General features: G+C 37.8%; 1 long non-coding RNA gene across 1 annotated transcript; it reads left to right on the top strand.

The window, feature by feature from the left end:
- Nucleotides 1-1,093: 1,093 nt before the first annotated feature.
- On the top strand, nt 1,094-1,442 carry LOC130135264 (uncharacterized). The gene is made up of 3 exons (XR_008814721.1): nt 1,094-1,166; nt 1,279-1,342; nt 1,424-1,442. It is a non-coding gene; the product is annotated as an uncharacterized LOC130135264 (long non-coding RNA).
- The last annotated feature ends 7,484 nt before the right edge of the window (nt 1,443-8,926 follow it).

Below are 8,926 nucleotides of genomic sequence, written 5' to 3'. Positions count from 1 at the left end.
TAAAATTGTTGAAATAATGAAATCAACCTCTTGTTACTTCTCGTCATTTAGATAGGATCCGAGGTTTTCATTATCGATTACGAGTTTTTATAGTAGTCTTGTCTACTCTAGACACAGTGTACAGGCTTATCAAGTCACTCTCTTTTTGACTTGCTAATCTGAACAGGTAATTCTGGTGAATGTTCTTCTACTCAGCTAATTGATGGAGATGGCACATTTAATGTCGACGGACTTGAAAATTTCATCAAGGAGGTCAAATTGAGGGAATGTGGCCATTCATACGCCGCAGTCTCCACCATGGGTCCTCATATTAGTGGTGTGTATTTACTCCCAATAACTTAGCTTTGGATTTTACTTCTCTTGCTAGAAATGGATTAGATCAAAACTTTTTGTAAGGTTCTTGTAAGGGCTGTGAAATGATTTCAAGTTGCTCAAATTCAGTTTAATTCTTTTATTTTGTTTCGTGTTCATGAATCTTTTCTTTTGCCTTCATAAGAGATTTAAACTTATTCTATTGTTGTGTATAATATCAAACATGGAAGAGTACGCTGTTAAATCATCTATTTGGCACCAACTTTAGCGAGATGGATCATTTTAAAGGGAGGCATGTCTACAAACCAACTGTTTAGCTCACTCTTATGAAGTATTTGGATACGGAAAGTGCAAAACCAGTTTGGTATTTTTCCAGGTCCCAAACCACCAAAGGTATATGGATGGCAACAGCTGCCGGCATGGAACCGTGTACCCCGGTTATGGACTTGGAGGGAACTGGAGAAGGAGAGGTATATTTACTAGATGATTTTACATTGATATATAATAGCTTATTTTGTCTATGTTTAACTACTTATTTTTATCCATAAGTAATTGCAAATTCTATTTTTTGTACATGTTGAAAGATAATTTGGGCATCGGGTAGCTGCTGAATTATCTTTAACTTGCTTTTCCACTTATGTATGTCTTTGCTCATCTTACCAACCCAGAAGATTGATTTATTGTGTGGCTGATGCTCATTGAAACTCACCTGATTCACACTTGGTTTGAGTAAGCAGCAATTAGCATCCTCACAGCTTCTTAACCAGTGTCGTTTTTATTCAGGACAATACTGCTTTTGAAAAGCAGAGTGCTCTTTTCGCTTTGGCTGTCTCCGATATAGTGCTCATAAACATGTGAGGCTTTTGCTTTGCTCTAATGAGATACCGTTTCTGTTGCTGCAATTTTATCTACGAGGTTGTTGTTTTAGTATTTTCCTAGTGCCCTTTTTACTCATCTTTTTCATAGGTGGTGTCAAGATATTGGCCGTGAAAAAGCTGCCAGCAAGCCTCTTCTGAAATCTGTATTCCAGGTATTTCTTGTCCTCTTGCGTTAAGATAAGCTAAATGTTTAGTTCTAAGGGTTAATGATAAACTTGTGACTTTTCTTGAAGGTCATGATGCGATTGTTTAACTAAGAATTGCACTTAGTTAAAAAGAGGACATTTTATAATTTGATGTTGCATTATATAAATGCAAAAGAGAGGTTGGCCATTGTTCTGTAAATTTTTCAGACATCAGTTTATAGGGTTGTTAGACTCGCCATATTTTAGCTCCATGTGGGGAGGCAGACAACTCTCGACGGTTGTTTGAGATTCTTCAAACCCAGGACCATGGTTGGCACTTTAATGCTGCTAAGAAAATGGGGCTGGAAATTTACAGACTTGCAGAGAGACTGCCACAGGCTTGAACACCAGATTTGGGGATTGAAGCGTGCACTTGCTTCCCTGTCATCCAGTGCAATTATGGTAGCCAATCAGGCTGAAACTCTTGACAGATCTGTACAAACACACTGGTGCTTTTGTTTTGCCTAATTGAGTTCATGAATAGGGTGATGCAACACCATTAGCGCATCAGTAAAGTAATATGAGAATAATTGGGCATAAGCAGGTGGGGCAAGGCAAAATACTACCATAGACTCGCAAAACCATTACCAAAAGTTTAAAATGATCACAAAGATCTAAAAAATTGTCCATCGCTAGGGCGATCAATGGCTTACGAATTGAGTAAAAAGGAGTACTATTCATCCATAAAAAGTAGCATTTGAAGATATCTCTACGCTAGAGCAATGTGTGATGTTACTCCTTTGCACACATTTAAAAAAGAAAATATTCCAGATGCTCAGTTCTCAAAGATATCAAGGTGACATACCTTCCTCTTAGCAGGTACAGATAGATGCTTAGCTGGCTTAGGGAAGGAATCTAATCTGTAGAAAATAAATTAACGGAATTATAGGATGTCAAACATTGCATTTTTAAAGTCACTTTTAATTATTCAAGCTTTAGTTACCGGCTGACCATCGCCAGCTACATGCCGGTCTAGGCGAGGGCCACCGCGCCCTTGCCTAAACCAAGCAAGGGCATTACAGCCCTCGCCAGCTACGAGCAAGGGCTTCGCTGCCCTCGCCTGGATCTGGGTGAGGGTTCGATGCCCTTGTCTATGGCCAGCGAGGGTGCAGCGGCCCTTGCCCGTGGTCGACGAGGGCGCGGTGGCCTTCACCCAGACCAGCATGTGGCGGGGGTGGTCGGCCCGGTGACCTTGCCACCAACCCGAGTTATGGGAAAAGAAAAAAAAGAGAAAAACATTGCAAAAATCTGAAAAAATTATAAAATTTGTCCACGTCAGCGCCGGCGGTGCTACGTAGGATTCTTTGGTGTTCACGTCGGTGATTTCCGGCCCTAAATTGGCCGGATGGACTGAATTGGTATCAATGTGAAAACGTTTAGGACTAAATTGGTTCAATTGAAAAGTTTATGACTAAATTGATACAAATGTAATATGTTTAGGACTTTTTTGGTACTTTTCCCCTCATTTTGGGTCATCCACTCTCATTTGAATTTTGTTTGGTCACTAACTCTCATTTGAATTTATTTCCAATATTTATATTACTTTTAACTTACCAACTTTTCTATTGAGGTGCCACTGTCATTTGTCTTACTGAACGACTTTTTTTGGAAATTACCAACCTCAATTAGAATGATTACCAACTTTTCTATAATTATGTTACAAACTCTTGTTTAGTTACCATTTTATATAAGAATTCTTTCTGAATTACGAACTTCTCTTATCTCTGACAAGTATTGTTTACACCTTTTATTTACCTAACTTACCAATGGCTTATGGTTTGTCAACTATTATATGAATATTAGAAAAATGTATCATTTACTAAGTCGTAAATCTAACAAATTCATGCCACAAATATTTTCTTATCTAACAAATTACTAAAATAATTTGCAAAAGATTTAGTGCAGTTTTAGTAGTTTCCTTTATTTTTTGAACAAATAACCGAAATTAATACTTTGTAGCTAGTGAAGTACTATAGTATAGACTCAAAAATAAAAATGATTTCCTAAAGTTTGGACTATACTTTTAGTTCAAGGGAAAAAGCCACAAAAAATCTCAAATTTTGCCCACTATGACACATTTACTCTAAATTTTTTCTGTGACACAAAAAACCTTAAACTTATGCATATGTGACATATTTACCCCAAACTTTTTTTTTGTGACACCAAAAATCCCAATTTGTTTTGGGACACCAAATTATTAGGGCAAATGTGTTTCATGGATACAAGTTTGGGGTTTTTTATGTCACAAGAAAAAAATTTGGGTAAATGTGTCACATTTTATAAGTTTGGGATAAATGTGTCATATAGGTACAAGTATGGGGTTTTTGGTATTACAAAAAAAATTGAGATAAATATATTACGGTGGGCATATTTTAGGGTTTTTTGTGGCTTTACCCTTAGTTGAACCTCCTAATTGGCCAGTTGCATGTATTAGAGCGCGCAGTTGTAGTACCGAAGTGTTGTGTCTGCTTGTGTCCGAATTGGGCCACCTTCCTTATGCATCAGGTATCAAATTGATCTCTCGAGATCATATTGGTCAAAATTGATTTTGTAGTTAGGCAATCACTCTCGGAGACTGGTATTTTTCCCTTGCACATAGTGGGAGAAATAATCTGACAAAGAAGCCTTAAAAGAAAACATGAAATGCCGTAAAATTTCAATTGGTTATCAAATGTAGCCATCCATATCCTCCTATATGCTCAGTACAGTGAGTTTTTCATCAAGTAAAAAAAAAAAAAGAACAAGGAAATTCTGAATCTGAAGAACATACCCTAAGCTAGACTAAGTATTTCCATTCCGGGTATAAGGGAAGAAGGACACTAGAAGTGCAAAAAGTTGTGTACGGCGCTCACTTTAGTACCAAAAGTTTGTTTCGGATCACTTAAGTTTCACTTTAAAAAAAAACGTTCACTTAAGTGCCAAATCCAATATAGATTGCCGAAAATCTGACGTGGCAATATTTTATTAATTTCTTGGTCCTACATGGCTTGCCGACGTGCCCAGTTATCATATAACTCATAAACGACGTCGTCTAAAAGTTGTAAATAATAATCGTTTGAGTGTCAAATTTTGTTTAAAGTGATCATTTCAGTTCTAGTTATTGTTAAAAAATGATCACTTCAGTGCTAGTTGGATTATGCGACGTCGTTTTGGATATCCACGTGGACTAAATTTTTTTAAAAAATATGTCAAGTCATATTAAAAAAATTTAATTATAAATGACACGTAATCAATTTGGCTGGAATTGACACTTAAGTGATCGTTTTTTCTTCGATTTGGCACTTAAGTGATAATTTTTTCTCCGATTTGGCACTTAAGTGATTCAAAAAAAACTTTTGACACTAAAGTGTGCGCCGTACACAAGTTTTGGCACTTCTAGTGTTCTTCTCCCGGGTATAAGAGCAGGTAAGGCCCATGTGAAAAAGGAAGATCACCAATTCAAGGGTCAAATTCATCGACCTCGGGCGGCTCAGCTGCAATTACGACAAATAACATTTCAAGGGGGAAAAAAAGAGAAGGAGAACATGGGCAGCTCGTCGAATCAAGACAGGTCAAGAAAAGTCCAAGATCAGTAAGTGCACCAAGCTAAACTGATAGAGAGTGCAACTGGGAAGACAAGCAGTCTGAGCACACGAAGATTGTCAATTGTATTCCAAAATCGCATGTTCATGAGAGCTGATCCTTTGTTTAGAGCTTCAGTATCTCAAACAGAGCACAATCTCGAAAGCACATCACTAGACTCTAGCGACCTTGTTCTTCATCTTGAAATTTTGAGCAACCACCTCTCATGTTTTACAAGTCAGAAATTTTCTCAATAAGGTCGACAGAGTGCCCTCGATAGCTGATTCTTTTATGAATCCGTTATTGCTATCCAGACTTTATTTCGTGCTATTCTTTGAAACCGTCTTTTTTTGCTATGAAACAATACTTGACATACTAAACCTATGCAAAGTCAGTTTACAATTACAGAGTGATTTTGTAGATTTTTCATGGTTTTTGAATATAAGCATACTCATCTCGAATGCCCACTTACACATTACTATATCATTTAGGAAATCAATTCCACAAACCATTTGCTATCACTATCGCCACTCTTTGCCTATATAGACACATATCAATATTCAATTCTGACTCCAGATATGCTTTTGAGTTGCATCAAAATCATGTTTATTTCTTGTGTGCATCTCTAAATTTATTAATTATAGAAAAAACGCACATTTTAGTTTGGCATGTAGTGACCTAAAAAAAAGGCTTCTGCATATGGAACCTACTAGGGCATATGGCATATGCTTTGTAGCCGTTTGATGGAATACAGATCATTTGCACTTATAAAAAGGCGTTTGGTTACATTTACATAATCATTTTTCTGTTCTTAAAAGCCAAAAAAAAAAAAATTCACATGAAAATACAAGAAAAAATTTCAAAAATAAAAACCGACGTAATTTATTATCCCGAAAGCAAAATAATTTTATTTTATATAATCAGAAATTTGATTCAGTTATCTCTAATTTTAAATTAATAGAGGAAAACGAGTGCACATACATCTCTTCTATTTGAGAACTAATGTATCTTCTTCTTTGCCAGAAATCAATGAGAGCTTTTAGTGTGAGAGATGAGATTAGAAATTCAACAGAAACTGCATATCATATTACCATCGATAGCGACCCCTCTCATATAAGTTATAAGAGCTATTATCATCTTTTGAATTTTTATTCGTCTCTCAACAATTAAAACTTCTTACGTCTGAATTGCGAGGGTAGTTCTTTTAATGTTGTAAAGAAATAAATGTGCTAATTTGTAAATTCTAACTAATTGATATTTATTCTGACTATATAGTTTATCAATGAAAGATATCATGTTGTAAAATAAATAAAAAGCGTGATTGACATTTAGATATGACAAACATTGTTTAATGAAAATGATAACGAATAAACATTTATTATTTGGCCTAACCAAATATAATTTTCGATCAAGAAATGTTTAAATAAACTAACATTATTTAAAATGATTTTACTATTTGTAAATTAACGTAAATAAATGTGAAATTAATGGGTAATTACAGTACTCGGATTTTCAAGGCCTAACGACTCCATCTGTTTCTTAGAAAATTAATTATTTTAAAAAATATTTTCCTAAACATTTTTGTGGACGATAGAAAATATTTTTCATTCATTCATTTTTTAAAGCAATATAAGCGATCATTTTTAAGGAAGATATTTTTTAAATAATTTATTTTGTGCGAAACAAACACACCTTAAATTTGAAAAGATTCTTAGGACGTTAGAGTTTTTATAGTAAAAAAGATAATCATATATTATTTTCCTTTGGCATATCTATATGAACTAAAACATAACCCCAACAAATTAGGTTTATGTCAGGCCAATCATTATAGAATTCATCCATCTCCTCCACTTGCTCCTGGCATGCTGGTCGTCGTTGACTTTCGATCATTCTTATCCGATCGATTATTTTCTACTCCTTTTTTCGGTGTTTAGCAACGATGCAAGTGATCAAAGTCGGAATGGAACCTCCCCATGGCACTATAAAATGTTACAAGGCTACCCAACACACAAACTTTAGCCTCTCTTTGTTTAAATTGGATTGCGAATTGAATTGCCGACAGATACACATATATATTATTGACACTTAAATTTTGGCGATCCTCATCTAATGTTTGAGGGGTTCAAATAATTTACAAGGCTACCCAACACATACCATATTTTGGCAAGAGACATCAACACTCACCCTCCACTGCGATTCTTGACAATCCACGTGCAATTCTCCAGCGTTCAAGATCACTTTGGCATCCGTGGCGTCGCCACTCACTGTCCATTATTCGCTTTGGTGTTCTTGGCTCATCGATCGCCGAGGTCTATTGGTGTTTCACTGAGCCATCTCGGTGTATTTGAGCTCTCTCTCGGTCTCGTCAATTCACGAGCAACTACTGGCGGGCTCCACATCCCAGATACTATTTTACTTTGTCGTCGGTCCTCTCAGTCACGTCCTCCAATTGCGTCCTTTGTGTCTGTCCCAAGACGTTCTCGATGTAATCAACCGTCCGCGTGGTACTTCGTCCGTGACCGAGCCTCATCCTTCGACGGTTCGTGGTGAGGTGCCCAACTCAAGGACGCACGCCATCTCTCTCTTGGGCGATCGTCTCACCTTCTTCGTTCGCACAACGAGACGAACCCAAGACATGTTCAAGAATGGCGGAGTGAATTGGAAAGAAGAAAATAGGAAGTGGTGGATTGTTGGAAGACGGAGATTGCTTGGTCAGATATCAAATTCTGAGCGAAAGGAAGGTAAAAAACTCACGGATTAGTCAGGCTTGGAGATAGTGGGCCTGCACAACGCAAGTGGTGATCTTGAAGGGAAGCAATAGTCATCAGAGGAAGGACGATTCACGAGCTCATTGACACCCCTCTTCCACGAGCCAAGCCGAGGCATCCATCAAGCTGTACTACCATCAGCAGATTTCCTAGCGAGCCCGCAGCAGCCTCCCAGAGTTCTGCCATCGCCAGTCGCCGTGCTCCTCCCTCCGTCGCCGGTCTAGTTGGAAGCGAAGTCCAATTTAGTTACTTTCCTAATTTGAGTCAGATTTTGCACTAACTTCGTGTGTTTCATGCAATAACGCTTCAACATGGTTTCTAGTTTGATTTTCACTTTCCAAATTGGATTTTCCTAAACAATTAGGATTATCTGCTTGAAACTCTTTGCGGTATATGATGTGGTGACACTCGGATTTTGCAATGGCGTTTAGAGAATCCTGTGAAAGAATGCAGTTCATACACGCGCTGATGTGATTTCTGCAAATAAAGCTATGAAAGATACAATACCGAAATAAAAGAGACGGTGATAATACAACAAAGAATAACGAGGGCATCTAGACAATCAGCCCCACTAATAAAGAATTAATCTGGGGTGGGAGCTTGCAAAGTCACAGTCGAGCATGAAAACATGGCAAGAAACCGGAAGTGAAGGGTTTCCAATGTCTTTGCGAAATCCAAATGTTGTCTTGTTTGGTAATCCCGAGAAGAGTTTCTTCAGAGACAACAATCGAAACTCTGCACAGCATCGTTCAAACAGCTTAGGCTCGCCAGGACCACATCAGCGTCATTCAAACAATTCAAACAATTCTGCGCGGATCTTTTTTTTGTTGTCTCTGAAGAAACTCTTCGCGGGATTTACAATGCAAGACTACATTCGGGTTTCCCAACCACCTTAGAAGCTCTTCGCCACCGATCTCTTGCCATGTTTTCCTGCACGCGGACAATTCATGCAAGGAAGGAATGAATACAAGTTATGTCCGTATGAGACTGGGGCATTGCTAGCTTCCACCCCTGGTTCATTCTTTCTCTTCGAACCAACCGATGCAGAACTCGTCGACCACCATCTCAAGACGAAAGTGATGGGAAGAGCACCCAATGCCGAAGCCATCCCACAATAACACATAGAACCACTGTTAGGAGACAGAATGGCGAAATTAGGATGTGAAAATGAGAGGTTGGACAGATGAAAGCAGCCTAAAAAGTCTAGGAGCAATGGAATACA

The sequence above is a fragment of the Syzygium oleosum genome, unplaced genomic scaffold (assembly GCF_021117445.2).
Source record: "Syzygium oleosum isolate NSW1041296 unplaced genomic scaffold, Sole_v2.1 Sole_v2.30, whole genome shotgun sequence".
Classification (NCBI taxonomy): domain Eukaryota; kingdom Viridiplantae; phylum Streptophyta; class Magnoliopsida; order Myrtales; family Myrtaceae; genus Syzygium; species Syzygium oleosum.
The sequence above is the reverse complement of the archived record's forward strand: the minus strand, read 5'-3'. Positions and strand labels throughout refer to the sequence as shown.